This window comes from Octopus sinensis, linkage group LG2 (assembly GCF_006345805.1).
Source record: "Octopus sinensis linkage group LG2, ASM634580v1, whole genome shotgun sequence".
Classification (NCBI taxonomy): domain Eukaryota; kingdom Metazoa; phylum Mollusca; class Cephalopoda; order Octopoda; family Octopodidae; genus Octopus; species Octopus sinensis.
The window spans coordinates 136,876,277-136,896,294 of record NC_042998.1 but is presented as its reverse complement, the minus strand read 5'-3'; the positions used below and the strand labels follow the sequence as shown (position 1 = coordinate 136,896,294).

The following is a 20,018-nucleotide window of genomic DNA, read 5'->3' as shown; positions in this document are numbered from 1 at the left end:
CAAGAAAACCACTTATCCGATAGGCTACTTATTTTTATTGTTTTCACCATATTACAACTGAAGATGTACAAAGTTGTGGAAAAAATGCCATTAGCTTGGCTGTTAATTTTATTGGAAAACCTTCCCGATAGGTAAATCTCAGAAATACAAATGTATTTTGGAGAAATGTATAAAGATATTCAAATGAACATTTTTTTATTGAACCATTCCCACCAGACAAATAAACGATAGACGTCACCCTTTTCATGCCTATCCAGGTTCATGGGTCCGGCTTCCCTGTTTCCGTGGCGTATGTGTTCCCCTCAGCTGGACGGAACGCCAGTCCATCGAAGCGTTACTCAAGAAACAGGAAGAGAGAGTGAGAGAAAGTTGAGGCGAGAGAGTACAACAGGGGTCACCCCCACCCACTCCCGGAGCCTTGTGAACTTTTAGATGTTTTCGCTCAATAAACACACACAACACCCGGTCTGGGAATCGAAATCGCAATCCTCCGACCGCGAGTTATATCTATGCTTTATTATTGTAACTTTAATATATCATTACTATATATTATGAATCAGATGCATAAGATAACCGGCCAGCTTTTGTTATTCCAGATTGAAGGAGACGGTTGCAGCAGCACTTTAAACACAACCTACTAAATATTCCTTGTTTGTTAGTTAGCAGAATGCAGTCGGGACATTTTGGAAGTTCGTTATGCAATAAAGTTTTGTGTTAAACTTGGTATAAACACTACTGAACATTATGAAATGCTCCCAGGTCATTTTCAAATAAACTTTTTTCGCTGCTACAGGAATTTCAAGGACGGTAGAAAGATAAAAGTAACGATAAGAGGTGTGGGAGGGAGACGGATGTCAGAGCATCAAAGGTCGTTGAAAAGAATTCGCAAATTACTTGATGAAGACCGTCGTGTATCTACAAAGACAATAAACCTACATTTTGGAGTGAGTGTGACAAATGTACACAGGTTTTTTTCTCTAAAATCTGAACATGTTCAAAATTTGTGCAAAGTTTGTTCCCAAGGTGTTCGATAATGAGCATCCTGGTGACCAACTACTTGACAGAGACGGGCATCAAAACTGTCTCTCATTCTTCCTGCTGTCCTGACCTTGTTCTTTGTGACTTTTGGACGTTCCCCAAGCTGAAGGAAAACTCCAATGGCAGTCGTTTTGAGAAAGAAGTCCCCCAAAGTGATGGTATCCAGGACTCTTGTCATGAACACCTCCACTTTGAAGAAAATCCATGGGGCCTTCACGAAATAGCTGGAACGCTACAGCAAGTGCATTGAAGTCAGAGGACCCTGCCTCGAAGTAAATTAGAGCTTTGTACTACTCTAAAATGAATGTTTCTCCTGAAAAGTCTGAAAACTTCTGGAATGAACCTTGCATATTACCCAATATTTTAGGTTTCCTTTCTACCAAAATTATTAGCATTTCAAATACTTTTTAAAGTATCTTTTAACAATGGAAAAATATTCATCAAAAACGTGTTCGACTGGCTTTTCTTAATACAGCGAGATACAGCGAAGGATATCAATATAATCCAACACACACTTACAGTGATGATTTCTTAAGTAGTAGAGCCTTTTGTAATCTAAAATAATAGAATAAATTGGATTGTTGTAATACACTTAATCTGTGAGCAACAGATGTAAACAACAATATTTGCAATGTAAGCTGTTTTAACACTGCTTACTGAGCGCACGAGGGTATAGCAAAGGATCAATAAAATTGCAGCCAAACACGTGCATAAAAATGAATATGCGACAGAACAATGACTGAATCAATGCTATAAAAGAGAGTTGAAACAGACAACACTAAACATCTTCAACATGGTTAAAATTGTCAGTTTAATTTATGCAGTCCTCCTGGTTGGGCTTCTGGAGACGTGCATTGCAAGAAGTGTAATTGTGTACGAAGATAACCTGTCTAGAGCTGGAGGTCTTCGTGATGCTTTCTCTCTAGAAAAACGCAGTGCTGTGTTTTCTAACAGAGAAAAACGTCTTGTTCGAAGACCAAAGTATCGTCCAACCACTACAAAAAGTCCTTGCTATGGAATACGTAATTGTCGAGTTATCAAAGTGTCTGGCTGAAACTTTACAGGGTAACGTATCCGATAAAATTAAATATGACTTTATATATTAACTAGCTGTTGGGCCCGGTGTTGCTCGTGTTTTCCGTGTTGAAGTTAAGCCCACCTCTGACCTTGTATTGAAATCTTCTACGTTCCCCGTGTCATCTTTTACCCATTGAGATTTTATATCTGGTTCGGCAAGGAATTTTACCTGGTTAACGCTTTTGACAAACCCCTACTAACTGGACCGTCTGAAATCGCAGTCAAACTTTTGGGTGTAGCTCGACCTGTTGGGAGTTATGTTTGTCTATTTCTCTCCCCTTAATTCCACCCTCTGTACAAAATTGATCTGCGTGTCCAATCTCAGCAAAATCCGAAGAAAAGTGTTAAGGGTGCGTCATAAAATAGAATTCATGTGACCCATTCACATGAAAATATTCTTTTGATTTTTAAATCCCAATTCATTATACGAATAATCGATGTTTTATATATCGAGATGTTTAATTTAATCATAGGTCAATTTTCTTCAAAATCAGTTTATTATTTTTATTATGAGAGAATTTTGACAATTTCTGTCTTTCACCAGTTTAATCTTAATTCTACTAAATGACTCCGATCATAAACTTTACCTAAATGTCAAATTTCATCAAAACCGGATGAATTCTGTAAAAGTTACAGCATAAAATATCAATCCTATGGGTAATTGCATACAAAAGGTCTATTGATTTCTTAAAATCCCCCGCTCACGCGCAATTATCGATTTTTTGTCAACTGTTCACGCTGGCATCGACTAATGGACACGAACCGTAATCACGTATAAAATTTCTACAAAATCTACAAAATTTCTACAAAATTCTACAAAATTTCTACAAAAGTATGTCTCTAAGGAAATGCTTATTTGCATTTGTGTCCTTTTCAATTAAATAAACATTTTTACCATCTCTTGCACCACAACATTTACTTACAGCTCAAATTTCATTAAAATCGGATAAAAAATATAAAAGTTACGGCCTATTGATTTCATAAAACCATTGCTCAGACGCAATTACCGATTTTTTTTCAACGCCATATACTGACATCAACACACTGCCATGAGCCTCACTCACTCATCTATTTTCATCAAAATCGGAAAAAATGCAAAAGCTGCAGGAAAAATAACATCGTTATGGAAATTTCCATTGAAACGTCCGATTGAGCTCACAAAAATCGACGCTAACTAAGCATTATCGAGTTTTCGAAAAATTCCGGCCTTATTTGAACTTCAGGGTATGTGATCTACCTATGTGCCCCAAATCATTAAAATCGGTTGGACGGTGTGGGAAAAGTAACCCCAAACACACACACAGACAGACACCATTACACATTTTTGTATTACATAGAAAAATGCGAGCATGAAAAGTAATATTCTTAACATTATAAACCTGGAAAAGTACAGGACAAGTTATTACACCGGTAAATATATAGGACAAACTATTACTTCAAGTAAAGTAAAGAATAAGAAACTTTTTAAAATATTGCAGCAAAAAATGCCAGTTCTTCTAATTAGAGTTCTCATCTTTTAAATTTATTGTACAAAACTGTTCAGCTAATTTGTTTGTGTAATTAGTCACTTTTTTGTATTTAAGATAGTAATTTAGCCAAATTCTAATCAAATAAGTATAGTGTTATTTGTAAATTATAATAAAATAAGTTTTAATATTCAAATTTTAATTTTAGCTGCAATATTTTAAATAAAAAGTTTCTTATCCTTTACTTTACTTGAAGTAATAATTTGTCCTATTCTTTTACAGGTGTACTAACTTGTCCTGTACTTTTCTAGGTTTATAATCTTAAGAATATTATTCTTCATACTCGCATTTTTCCATGTAATCCATGATTTTTCCAGGGATTGCTGTTATAAGATAATTAGCCTTGCAAAATACTGAAAGATAATATTTCAATTTTTCCATGTAAGTGATGATAATATTTCAATATTTTTCATGTTTAATTTCAATATATGTTGTGATTGAATTATCTGATATTACCCATCTACACCAAATTAATGGCAGTGATTTTTACCACGTTGTTGGTTGCACCATGGCTCACTAAATGTTACAAACAATAAGACCCCAAAACCATCAGTTACCAGGCTTACCTTAAGTAACCTAATTTTGCAATATTAGGTCACAGGAATTCATTCAACGAAAAACATTTCCAATGATTCTGGGATAGGGGAAACCCCACCTAATTTTTTCCGAACAAAAATAAGGGATTTGCAGCATATTAGAAGGTCAGGGTACTTGATTCCACACAAAAAATCAAATTTGTTTTCTTAGTGAAAATCGTGTGCGTGTTAATATAGAAATTAACCATAATGTTGTTGTTATTTAGCCTCAAATCAACCCTGATACTGCAAACCTATCATCAAAGACGTTCCAGCCTTCAGGAAACCGTCTTTTTAGGGATAATGTAGGACATTACATACAATGGGCGTGTGATTTAGGTAGGGGGATACTTTGGCTGCTATGTTTGCGTGTCGAGCGACCAGGTAGAGGCTCTTTCATTGGTTCGATTGCGTGATGAGATTTTTTTTACACATATATGTAATATGTATATATATCATCGGCAGAAGTAAGAGAGTTTCGTGTATTGGCACTTATCAAAACACGAATTTGTCCATTGTCACTCTGTAACTTCTGACGGAATAACTTCTAAATACAAAATTTCGTCCAAAATTTTTAGAGTAAACCCTGTTCTATGTGAAACATTCTACCTGTATCGGAAGTTTGAAAGTGTTTAGTTTTAAAAAATTAATTGAATAATCTGCACGTCTAATTGAAAAGATCAAAAATGGGTGGAAGGCAAATCGACCCCGACTGAATTTGAACTCAGAACGTAAAGACAGACGAAATACCGCTTCTAAAATACGAATTTTTTCAAAAAAGTTAGGAGTAGACCCTGTTCTATGTGACACATTCTACCAGTATCGGAAGTTTGAAAGTGTTAATCTAAAAAAAAAAATTGATGAAATAATATGTACGTCAAAGATGACCTCGGCGAAATTTGAACTCAAAAACGTAAAGAAAGACGAAATACAGCAAAGTATTTCATCCGGGGAGCTAACGCGCCTGTCAGCTCCTCGCCTTGGAAAGAAAACTTTGAATTTAGAAATATATTCTTTATTCTTATAGCTGAAGCGTTACTTCCTTACTTACTGTCAGGAAATTTCGTAACATTTTAACTCATTACGACTAGTGATTCTGAATTCCGCATGCATTTTTCTATCATTTAAGCCTAAGAAAGGTATACTTTGAATTTAAAATTAAAAAGTTTATGTTAAGTGAAGGTGAATAGGAGCCTTACTGCTTGCCCTGAGGTCGCATATATTTTGATGTAATTTTTTTCTACTGAACCAAACCTCAAATTATTTATGCCAAAGTGTAGCTGAGGAGGTGTCCTCTTCAAAACTGTTAACAGTTTGTAATTTGGTTGAGAACTGAATTAGTTGTGAAGCTTGGAGCTGCTGCGCTTGACGAAATGGTGGACTTAATATATTCAACCACTACCGTGATTGACTGATATAGATTTCCAGATTAAAGGCTGATATTAACAAGCGCACACTAGTATTCTTAAGTTCTGTTTCTTATTCTTTTAAATTTATGCTTTATATACCATCAGACAGCTGTTGAAAAGACAGCTAGGGGAAGTATTAAACCCTATGAATTAAGCATTTTGATAAAACGTCTATATAAAATGTTCTGTGTCATAAATGTATCTTATAAATTTATGAAAAGAGCTAGTAACATTTTGTGACTACCCAGCGATAGAGTTTTCAATTTACGATTCTTCTATATTCCATGATGAAATAATATTGCTGTGGGTAGATCTTTTGATTTTGTCATTTATAAGTAATGAGAAACGTTTTCCTTTTTCTTCGGATAACAAATAAGATCTCACAGCCAAGAGTTTTAAGCTGCATTTTTGCTACTGTAAATATAATTTAATTCTATTACACGCTGACTTATTTAATCACACTATCGACGAACGCCCGGTTTGCATTCGGAATTATGCTACATTTTAATGATGATTGTTATAAGCTTTCTACGTGGACAGAAAGGTCAAGGATGTATGTGTTCTCGACTGGTCAACCAACCATGAAACAAGTCAAGAAAATCTTAATTGTTTTGAGTGCGAAAATATAACGACGTGTAATTACATATGTGTAGAGTGTCAGGGTAAAAAAAATTAAAATGTAGTTTAGCTTCTTGAAACTTGCCTTAATTTAATACATGTTGAACTGTGAATGAATATGTATTAGGCACAGATATGGCCGCATTGCTAGGAAGCCTAATTTGCAACCACGCGGTTTCAGGTCCAGTTCCTCTGCACGGTACCTTGATTATAGACCTGGGCCGACCAAAACCTTGTGAGTGAATTTGATAAACGGAAGTTGTGTGGAAATCCATCACATACACACGAACATATATATATATATATATATATATATATATATATATATATATGTATATATATATATATATATATATATATATATATATATATATATATATATATATATATATTGTGTGTGTGTGTGTTTCCCCTCGAAACTTAGATATTCAACAATAAGTCCGCCTGTTGAATCAGTACCTAACTAAAAAATAGTTACTGGAGACGATTTGTTAGACTAAATCCTTCAACATGATATCCTTTTCATGGCCACAGTCCAATGACTGAAGCAATACAATAAAAAAATATATAGTATTCAGTCTCGCAGCCGACGATCTCAATTTATACAAATTAGTCTAGACATTGCAGCTTGTTTTTGCAATACATAGCAGATGTTAAATGTTCTCTTTGTGTTAAAAAGAGTATTTTTCTTTATTATGAGTGGTAAACAGATCTATATACCAACTAGAATAATCTATTTTTCTGTATGTGAAAATAAGTCTTTTTACATCTGTCTTTTTTCTTTTTCTTTTTTTTTTCTATTTTTATACCCAAGGTTTAAAACTGCAGATTAATTATAGTAAATTGTTTTAGGCTTTCTTAAGCACGCTGTTTTATGTAGTAACCTAATCGGTTTTTTTTGTTCTTTTCAGGCTATTTCAACATCGACAGATCTAATATATCCTAACAATCCTCGACTGAAATAAACAGTAAAACTAAATCATATCGTTTGTATTTATTAATAAGATCAATAATTTCTCTATCAGTATTGAAGTTTCAGAAACCAGAAAATTCTAGTTTGCAAGAGGAAAATGTTAAACTCCTTACTTAATTGCGCATCCAAACATCTTCATTATGCTCATTAAACCTTTTATGTTAATTGGAAAGGACTGAATGTCACAATATTTCATTTTACCTCACGTGAGTACAAAATATTTTCCAAAGGACGTGGTCTAAGATCAAATGAACGTTATACTTGATCTGAAAAAATAAAAGAATCAAATCAATGCGTTTAGTTAGATGTTTACGGACGTCAAAAACAAACAGCATGTGTGTGTGTGTGTGTTGTGTGTGAGAGAGAGAGGGGGGGAACAGAATCTAATGCATGTAGATGAAGTAACTTTAAATGAAGTACAGTAAGCCGTCGGTAAACCGTACCCTATTAAACTGGATATCGGTTATACCAAAACGAAGTCTGAGTTTACAGGGTGCTTGTTAGTGTTTACTTCTGTCGCCAGCTTGGATTATTATATATTCTTGGAGTGGTAGGTGAACGTTGTTACCCAAAAAGCGGTACATTCATCATAAATATTAAACTCATTCACTAATGTAATCACGGATCATAACGCTAAACCTAATTTTCTCTCCCCGCCCCCATCGACCCTACCTTACGAAATTGTGGTACATGTCCTGAATGAGTATTTCACAGTCCACATCTAGATACATGATATGTACACGGTAGATGGCAAGAAAATGGGAGAGCGATAAAAATATGGACTGAATGCGAATGTCATTTCACTCATTCGTTACTTGCTTATTTGTCTATCTCTATAGTTTATTTCTAACACTCTTCTTACTAACAAGTCATTTACTTCGCCTACAAATCGAATTCATTCACTTATTACTTTCTCTTTCCGTGTATGTTCTGCCTGTTACTCGTAGTCATAAAAACTTATATATTTATTCTCTTTCACCTCACCTCTAATAAACACTACGCTCCCCTGGGGTATAAATTTTATGCATAAATTTATTAATTGAAACTGATATTCTATGTGATATTTCTATTAGAACTACAAGGTTTGGGGTTTGGTCCCACTGTGTGGCTGTTTGGGCAAGTGTCTTCTATAGCCCAACTCCAATCAATACCTTGTGTGAGAATTTGCTAGACGAAAACTGTAGAAGCCTGTCGTGAATATGTGTGCGTGTGTGCGTGCGTTTTTTGTCGTCACACCATAGGTATTATCAGCATAAAAGAACAATAGTGACAGTCTTGAAAAAATAAGTGGGGTTGATTTGTTTGACTACACCCTTCAACTCAGTGCCCTCCGCATGGCAGCAGTCTAGTGAATGAAATAAGTAAAATAGAAAGAATAATATGAAGGTTTGATAGCAGATAAAATATTGTGGGTCAGAGGCATACTAGCAGGGAGCAGTGCAAGAAAATAGATGCGAACACATTACAGTTATAATGTTCCAACACTTCCCACTTATGTCCATCACTAAAAATAACTAGTCTCAAACAGAAATCTGAAAAACTTCAAAGTTTGTTTTTGTTAAAAGTTAATAAAAAAGTCAGATATTTGTACTTTCACTACCAAATTAAACCACAATAGCGAGTCACTCTTACCATACTATCTATATGCATGCATTACTGTAATAGACAAATATATTTATGCATGCGTTACTATAACAGATAAATATATTTTTATTGAGGAAACTTTAATAGACGTTGAACATAAAACACTTTCAAAAGGGAGAATTAGGCACACACCATGTTCCAACACTTCCCACTTATGTCCATCACTAAAAATAACTAGTCTCAAGCAGAAATCTGAAAAACCTCAAAGTTTGTTTTTGTTAAAAGTTAATAAAAAAGTCAGATATTTGTTGTGAATATAGTCTGTAACTTGTAACTAATTTGGTGCCTCCATATAGTGGAGTTTCACAATACAAGACGGAGTGTAGATTACTTCAAGACTGCCTAGAGTCAAATGTTTGTTGTTACAAGTCAAACAACCGGCTGTTTCAGTAAAAATGTAGCTAAAAAATTAATACAGTTCCAATATAAAATCTAGATTCATTTACTTATTCGGACATTGAAAATACCCTTCCTTGCGAATTCTTGAAAAACTGCCAGTAGACTGAAAGATAGAAAAACATTTCCAAAAGGCCGACGTGTTTGGCAAAAAAGGGTAGTAGCGGCCAGTATAAAGTGGTCGCAGTATTTGTGACAGGAGGAGGAGTGATTCAGGTGGACTCGACTAAAGATGGCAAATGATTAGCCACTTCAGAGAAGCAGAGGCCTCTAATTGTGGTAGCAGGAAAACTGAATAGTAAGGAGACAATATGTCTGTGCCTTAATGATTGGACTATATTAGTAAGTGACTTCTCGATTGTCTTTTGGGAAATCTTAATTGTAGCGGAAGGCCAAAGATGTCTGTAAGGATAACTGAAAATACTAGCTATTGATGCAGTCGAGTGGACGTCACTTGCAAGGGTCGTCAAGTTATGTATTTGCAATTTTCCAAATACGAAAGGAAATGCAATTGTTTAAAATCTTAGCGGCAATTTTGAGGGAAGGACCAAAGTCGAGTATTTGACTAGTACTTTATTTTATCGATTCTAAGAGGATGGAAGGTAAAATCGATCATATATATATATATATATATATATATATATATATATATATATATATATATATATATATATAATTAATATATATATGTATATATATATATATAAAAGTATATATATTTATATATATGTGTATATATATATATATATATATATATATATGTATATATATATATATATATATATATATATATATGTGTGTGTGTGTGTGTGGTGTGTGTGTGTGTGTGTGTGTGTGTATATGTATATATATATATATATATTATATATATATATATATAATATATATATATATATACATATATATTCATATGTATATATGGGTACAGGGCGTCACCAACAGTAAACAACATGAAATACGAAAATCAATGAGTTCAATATGCAAAGAACGAGAGAAACAAATGGAAAACAGGGTAAGTAACACAAAGAACGACCCTTCAACAGTTGTCGGCTGTCTATCTATTCCTCATTTTGAGAATTGAACGACAATATGAGTCTTCGAAGACAGTTGCTCCCATAAGTACCAAAATAAAATTTGGGATCTATAGAGGGTCAAAGTTGGAAACAAAAACAGGACAGTGGAGACATACACCGAAACCGAAATCAAAAAATAAACCCAAATAGTAAGCGAGCAAAGATACAAAACAACAGAAACAAACATAAAAATAAAGCAAAAATTAAAAGAAATGAAAAATAAGTCAAATTTTTTAACTTTCCAAAGGTCAAAAAACAACAAAAGAATAATAACTCAAAAACATTAAATACCTCAACCCCAATGCAAAATATTACACAAAATTTGAAAACGAAAAGAAAAAAACATCCGAAACTGAAAAACAAATAACTGAAACACTACAAAAATCCCACATCCATTGCGTGCACACAGGCACACACACACACAAATACATGCACACATACGCACACACATGCACACATACGCACACACATTCACATACCCCACTTTTACATACCACTACCACATATGACATCACCCCTTTCTTTCTTCCTTACTTATTTATCTATCACCCCTTCCTTTCTCATTCATAAACACAAGAGTAATATTACAGTAGATTATCTCGGTGACCATGGGAACTATGAAAAAATATGACATCGCCCCTTCCTTCTTTATTCATCTATCACCACTTCCTTTCTTATTCATAAACACAAGAGTATTATTATAGTAGATTATCTCGTGGTATATATATATATATATATATATATATATATATATATATATACAAGTCTATCCATGACCCGTCGGGTCACCGAGAAACTCTGAGTTTCCCAGCAACCGAGTTTTGTTTCGTGGTTTTTTCTTTTTCAGGTTATTTCGCATGCTTTCAACGAATGTAACATTGAAATCACGCGCAATCGGGTCCTTTCCCCCAGAAAAGGAATGATTTGGTTGCTATTTCTCGCACGCTCTGCTACCATGTAACAGGCATTTCGGGTCCTTTATAGCAAAGAGCTGTTACGTGATAGCTGGGCGTGCTAGAAATAGCAGCTAAATCTGTGGAGTTGAGATACGTTGAATGCACTCGAAAAAACCTTTTGCAAAAAACTATTCCATACTGAGGCTACGAACGAAATATTTACCGTATTTTTAAAGTCATTTTCATTATAAAATATTTTTCAAATATGTCAATATACTTTTTGTAATGGTATTTTCTAGAAAATAATTGTTCAAAGAAAACTAAAATGTAAATACGTAAGTATTTATATTTTAGTTGCACAAACATCTTACATTTTTGAAATCACATTCACTTGAAAATATTCTAAAATTATGAACATATTGCGTTTGACAAAAGCGAAACTGGAAACATTTAATGTTAAAAAAGCAAATTGTATTTTTCGTTGTCAAATCACTGTCTAATCGAAAGTCAGAATTTCTCCCCTTTCAGGGTGGAGTTGTATTCGGAACATTTTCCCATTATGCACCGTTTTTAGTATGTATACCCCCAAACACCAAATATCTCAACAACTACTGCTCCTATTTATGCGAAACATGTTTCATACCGTACTTATTAACATTTCAAGGTACCTTAATTCATAGTATTTTCCCATTATACGGCAATTTCACTGAGAAACATTGCAAGCAAGCAAACAAGATTCAAACTGACTTTTAATGTATAATAGATATACATATATACACACACACACCAATATATATATATATATATATATATATATATATATATATATATATATATATATATACGTACATCTATATATATATACATATATATACATATCTTCATAGACATATACATATATGCACATATACGTATACATTTATATATATATATATATATATATATATATATATATATATATATATATATATATATATATATATATATATATATATATATATATATAAAGTGAGATAGGGGTTGTGAGTGTAACCCTCTATGGTATAACATATATCCAATATACTGCCAGTAAAGCACCCAATAAAGTTAATACATAAATGCTAAGAATTGCAATGTAATTAATTCATTTATTGTATCATATTGGCGAAGGTAAAATGTTTTACCTCAAATTCAAAATACAAAATAAGAAAATGGAGGAACACACTTTACTCAATCATCAACTACCAGATAATACCCATTCACATAATTTATTAACCAACTACATAGGAATATCAAGATCAAACACAATAATACAGAACAAAGCAGTACACATCAATGAGTAATATGATACCATAAGTACAATACGTATAAATAAATATAAATATAAATAAATACAAATATAAATATAAACTAGATTTTACAGCTGTTTCAGCCATGTAGATAGGAGTATCTCATTATGCTCATATTAGCCAGGTGTGTTAAGGTAATATGTGGTCATAAATGAGATACTTACATATATATCCCAAGGCCTCTTCGGAGATTATAAAGTACAATTCAAATATGAATATAAGAGAAGGTACACATATACAAGAATAAGTACACATATATATATATATATATATATATATATATATATATATATATATATATATATATATATATATATAAACATAATATACACATACATATAAGTGTATATATACATGCACCTACATATATATAAGTATATACATAATAATATACATACATATAAGGTTACATTTAGTCAAATCAATATAATATACATACATCCACACATCCACATGAAAGTGTACATATACAAAGTCCAGAGTTCATTGTATGAAGTTATAAAAGGCTATTATTATTATTATTATTATTATTATTATTATTGTTATTATTATTATTATCATTATTATTATTATTATTATTATTATTATTATTATTATTATTATTATTATTATTATTATTATTATTATGTGCATTCCGCCATCCACAATACATATTAGATGGAGAATATCACATAGAATACAGCAGCAGCATAATATAATAATATAATAACATAATAATATAATACAATACAATGCATTATAGCTCAACAAACACATATATAATGAAAAATATTCCTTTACATCATAGAAAAAACCAGAAGTATACATGCGTATACATACATACAAATCAGAGTTGGGACGGTGATTGATATTTATTAGCAGGTTTTCAAATAATTCAAGATTTAAAGTTCAATACGATTGGCTGGCACATTTGAATTTCAATTGTCTTAGTTACGGTTGTTTAGTTAAGATACACTTACATACATACACATGTATATGCGCGCATAGATAAACCTAAGCACAGAAAATACAAGCTTACACACACACAGACATGCGTACATACTTAACTAGATACGTATATATATCTATATATACATATATATAAACAAATACATATACCCAAAAGCAACCACGCACACATATATGTATATATATACATACACATACATACTGTTAACTAAAATAACATTAAGAATCATTAAATTAAGATAATACTAATTGTTAATATATCGAAAAGGGTTAGAAGGGTAATACGTAATGTACAAAAAAGAGGGGCCTAAAAGGGTAGAAAACGTAAGGATTAATATTAGGCAAAGTTCGGAAAATATTCAGATAGAGTTTACAAGAGGGATATAAACTCAACATACACATTTACAATAACTAGGGTAAACAAAAAGTGCGTTATTTGCGGAAGATACATAATTAAAAATTACACCGATTATACCGTAAAAAAACCAAAACACTCGGTGTATACATGCTTATTTTTATTTTTAGTATACACCGACAATAACATTTGTACAAAGACTCATACATATGTACTTTTATACCCAAATACTTACACATAAACATACATATAAGTAACAGATATACACCAATAAATCTAAATTTAATATATATATATATATATATATATATACAGGTATACATACACTGACGTACCTAAATGTATCCTAAAAGAATAGACATACGTATATATCCTCCTACATACAAATATACTCCATAAGAAAATATGAATACACATCCATATGTACACGCACATACAAATCAGAGTTGGGACGGTGATTGATATTTATTAGCAGGTTTTCAAATAATTAAAGATTTAAAGCTCAATACGATTGGTTGGCACATTTGAATTTTAATTGTCTTAGTTACGGTTGTTTAGTTAAGATACACTTACATACATACACATGTATATGCGCGCATACACATGCACACATAGATAAACATAAGCACAGAAAATATATATATACAAAATAAGAAAATGGAGGAATACACTTTAATCAATCATCAACTACCAGATAATACCCATTCACATAATTTATTAACCAACTACATAGAAACATCAAAATCAAACACAATAATACAGAACAAAACAGTACACATCAATGAGTAATATGATACCATAAGTACAATACGTATAAATAAATATAAATAAATATAAATATAAATATGAACTAGATCCTACAGCTGTTTCAGCCATGTAGATAGGAGTATCTCATTATGCTCATATTAGCCAGGTGTGTTAAGGTCGCAAGACACCTGTTGTTATTGTCTTGCTTGTATTTTTAATTGTGTAACACTTTTCCGTGTTTTCCGTCATTGTTTTCGTTTACATTCGCTTGCTTTCTTCCAAAGAAACTAGTGCTCGTATTTTAGTTTCGAGATTGGAGCAGTTTCAAGTGTAACTGACCGAAACTGCAGGGATGATCTGGAACTCGACTGACGATGGAAAGCTCCGAATGACCCGTCCATTTTTTTCCTGTCCTTCCTTGTATCGTTTGACTGTCCTGGTATATATACATATACATGTACATACATATACGTATATACACACAATATATATATGCATTCACACAGACACACACACACACACACACACACACACACACACACACACACACACACATATATATATATATATATATATATATATATATATATACATACAGGCACAAGTGTGGCTGTCTGGTAAGAAGCATGCTTCCCAACCACATGGTTCCGGGTTCAGTTCCACTGCGTGGCACCTTGGGTGTCTTCTACTATAGCCTCGAGCCGATCAAAGCCTTGTGATTGGATTTGTTAGACGGAAACTGAAAGAAGCCCTTCGTATATATGTGTGCGAGTATTTGTGTTTTTGTGTATTTGTGTTTTTGTGTTTGACAACCGATGATAGTGTGTTTACATCCCTGTAACTTATTGACTCAGCAAAACAGACCGATATAATAACTACTAGGCTTACAAGGAATAAGTCCTGGGGTGAATGTGTTTACTAAAATTGGTGCTCCAGCATGGCCGCAGGCAAATGACTGAATCAAGTAAAAAACGTCCTTTGACTGCGGCCGCCGTGTGTGCGTGTGTGTGTGTCTTGAGTTTTCCCTACAGTGCTTCACAAGCGCAGTAACTTAACAGTTCTGCAAAATATATCGATAGAATAATAACAAAACCTAAGAGTACTGAAATGCATTTCTTTGACTAAATCCCTGAAGGTGATACCCAGCACGGCCGTAATCCAAGTCAACGAGTAAAGAGTATGCGGTCCTTTTGTTGCAGCAGGTAACACCAACTTCAGATCACATTTTGCACTAGACATTTGTTTGGTGTTACTTATAACAATTAAAATATGAATATTTAATTTAATAGACGGCAGTATTGGTTAGAAATTTGTGAAGTATTCCTTGCGGGATTTAAATTCGTTTGTAGCAATTCCTTCGCCGTCAGCTTTACACTTCATCCTATATGGTTGATAAAATATGTACAGGTGAAATACAGACTCGATCAAATAGGCTTTCCTTCTTAAGTATGGCTTTGTTCTTTATGTCAGGAAGCAACATTTAATTTAGATATTTAATGTTAAAATAAATCAAGATTATTTATAGAAAAAAAAATTTCAAAATTATAAGTCAAGAGATATAATGACCAAATTTTCATTGTTATATCACCTTTACTGAAGGATGTCTGGAAAGTAATGCCTCTCATGATTATATCACAGAGATAATTTATCATTATCATATTCGGCTTATATTATGGAACCAAATGTTCTTGACGTCTATTTTACGTCAATTATTAAATAGACAGTTGCAAGAATACTTTCAGACAAGAAAAAATACATCAGGGATGGGTTTCTAATTTTAGTAGAAAACCAGTAATTTTGAGGAGAGATGCTGACGACAGCTGCACTTGATGAAAGGAAATGCTGAGCTCTGCGATCCGAACTCAGACTATAAAGAGCAAAGCATCTTTCACGACGCTCTAAGTTTTATAAATATGAAATAATGGAAACAAACAGAACAAAAACTTTGGAAATGTGTTTCGATATGAAAGAATATAGTACTAAGGATCATATGGGATTCGAACGTTCAGCCGTTTAACAATAACAGTGAAGAAAATGCGTGATGTTATATATCAGAGGATAAAGAGAAAAACCTCGCAAAAAAATTGTCTATATACTTGTGCACCAGTACCATCGAGTTTTTTCTTTGCATATTATAATAGGGTTCGAATATATTCAAAAGCCACAGTCACTCGGTTATCCAACAAGCATGTTCTTTTTAGTTGCCTTTATGCTTAAAATTATATTGAAGCATATTTTCTTATACTGAATTACGTAAATTTGATATTTTTCCTAGCATTTGATCACATAAAGTCATCTAACACACACACAGACACAATCTGGTGACACGAATTATAGTTAGATTCTCAGTCAACCTCCAGTTTACAATAATATGCTTGAAAATAGAGGGTAAATAATGGTGTTAGATTTTTACATTTTAGACAGTGTATATTCAATATAGCGGAAGTAATTTCAGTAATAATACTTTTAAGAAATGCACGAACGACACAAGTTCAAATTTTATTTATCGTAAAAAAAAAAAACGCCTTTTTTCTTTAAGGAAAAAGTAAGTTGTGCATGTTTGAATTCATAAGTATATAGAAAACAAATTCAATGTAGTCAAAATGTCAAATGATGAGCTTTTACATGCTTCAACATATGCTTAATTAAACGCTCTTTTTTCAAAAATGTTTTCTTACATATAAAACAAGAATATTTGCTCTTTATGTGGATTAATCGGTGTCTTCCCATATGGTCACTCCGGGTAAACAAAGCCATACAAATATTGCACTGGTAAGGTCGAACACCTGTGTGACTCCTGGTATGTCTTAATAAGTGGTCCTTCCGGGAAAAATGGTGACCGCACCAGTCACATTTAAATGGTTTCTTTCCATAGTGGTTTAAACGATGACGTTCCAGATGATATTGCCGCCAAAATTCCATCCCGCAAATGATACATTCAAACGGTTTTTCCAGCGTACCTTTAAGATGCATAAGTTGACCATTTAAATAATGTTTTATACAATGTATTGTTGGCAGACAATAAATAAAGAATAATCTGAAAATATCGAACTTGTTTCTTGAAAATGAGAATAAAAAATGTAACCATTCAGCACAACTGTATTTCCTGTAGGTTTAATTTCATTAGAATATTTTGCATAACTAATAAACAAATCAGACAAGTTCAAATCAGCTAGGGCTAAGGAGTGATAGTTGAATGGACTGACCCAGTACATTAGTATTATTTTTAACTTTGTTGGACTTAAATTAACGACAAAATGAGGCGAAGCAAATAATTAAATCCTTTAATATATCCATTGATTTAGGCGGCGAGCTGGCAGAACCGTTAGTACACCGGGCAAAATGCGTAGCCGTATTTCGTCTGCCGTTACGTTCTGAGCTCAAATTCCGCCGAGGTCGACTTTGCCTTTCATCCTTTCGGGGTCGATAAATAAAGTACCAGTTACGCACTGGGGTCGATGTAATCGACTTAATTCGTTTGTCTGTCCTTGTTTGTTCCCTCTGTGTTAGCCCTTGTGGGCAATAAAGAAACATATATCCAGTGATTTCATACATGGGCGTAAGACTACAAATTTGAACGAGGGGTATACTTGGATGGATTCGATTTCAGTGTATGCCTAAAATGGAATGGATAAGTCGTCCTAATAAAATCTGAATTCAGGGAGACGAAACTAAATGTTGTCAAATATTTTCCCGATTCTGGGACTAATCCTGCTGCGTGGCACCTTGGGTAACTATTTTCTCCTATAACCCTGAGCCAGCCAAAGCCTTATGAGTGGATTTGGTAGATGGGAACTGAAATAAGTTCGTCGGATACATATATATAAGTGTGTGTGTGTGTAGCTTTGTCCTCCACACCACTTGACAACTGGTGTTGGTTTGTTTATGGCCCGTAACTTAGTGTTCAGCAAAAGAGACATTTAGCAAAAGTAGAAGGTTTAGAAAAATAACTACTAGGGTTGATTCATTCATCTCAAATCCTTGAAGGTGGTGTCCCAGCATGACTGCAGTCTAACAACAGAAACAAGTGAAAAGAATAAAAGATAAAAAGATTTTAGTTCAGCATTCAACCGTTTGTTCTACCTTATTCGTGTATACACTTAAATGCACTTCTATATGACCCCTTAATTCTGTTGGGACACAGTGTAATTTAGTTCGTCTATTGAGAAGCTAAAATACCACAGTTTATTTCACCATACCTCAGAAAAAGTTTGCCTTATTTATTAATAAGAGATCTGCATTAGAGTGAAAGCTGTATCCCTATATATCTTAGAAAGAATATATACATAATCTTTAATAGCATACCAGTTTTGTGGATCTTGAGAATAAATGATTATTTCAGATCATTCGAGTCAACCCAAACTAGCATTTTAATATTAACCGGAAGCCAACAGTTGCATATGTACTATATTTTATTCGATATAATCATTTTTTTTGATTTGGGGAAATTGGTACACCCGAAAACATTAGTTTTACAGTTTAGTACGATATTTATTGATTTTTTTTCCACTTTTATAGACAAGAGGCTAAAAGCTACCCAATATATAAAGTATACGTTATCTATATTGAACATACACCAAAATACTTTTGCCTTTATTTGCTGACTCTTAAATTTTCAAACGATGCTATTTTTTCTCATATTTTTATCATGTGCGCTCACTTCATCTCTATAAATTGCATTTATTTCTGTAAAATTACATTTACTCGAAAATATTGTAAACTATCATTCTTGTAAAATCAAATTGCAAATATGATGCGACTATTGATTTCTAAAAATATAGAAAATAAACTAAAATAGATTTAAACTTCTATTTTGTTTTCTTTGTTATGCTATAAAATGTATTAACTTCGATAATCTATAACTTTGTCACGTTCACGCGGCAAATTTATAAAGAATTTAGCTTTTGACATTAATATAAGTATGGCGAATTCTAAGTTGTCCAAACCAGATAAATTTCTTCATTTTATACTTAACAATTCTTGGGTTGCTTTCATGTTTCAGTGTTTCAATTCCAAATCCGCGATGATATTTCACCATTTTTCTTTTTTTTAATATCAACGAAAATCATAAAGGTTATTCACGCCATATATTGCAAGAAGACATAAATTGGTAAACTAGAATTACACATTTATGGCTGAAAAATTCATCAATTAAACTGGAGGGCGGTTTTCTGCCAGCATAAGTATTGTGCATATTGATATTATATATACATATAAATGTGATACATATAAATTACTAGCAGAGATACACGGCGTTGCCCGGTTACATTCAATTGAAGAATTAGACTTTTCTGTTATATATATATGGATACACACACACACACACACACATATATATATGTATATTAATATAAAAACATGAAAGTACATGATGTTTGTTAAAAAAAGGGGATCATGTATATACCTCCTGGCTGT

At 32.8% G+C, this 20,018-nt stretch overlaps 1 long non-coding RNA gene across 1 annotated transcript; it reads left to right on the top strand.

Moving 5' to 3' along the window:
* The first annotated feature begins 1,809 nt into the window (after positions 1-1,809).
* LOC118762326 lies at positions 1,810-7,222 on the top strand. The gene is made up of 2 exons (XR_004998076.1): positions 1,810-2,103; positions 7,155-7,222. It is a non-coding gene; the product is annotated as an uncharacterized LOC118762326 (long non-coding RNA).
* The last annotated feature ends 12,796 nt before the right edge of the window (positions 7,223-20,018 follow it).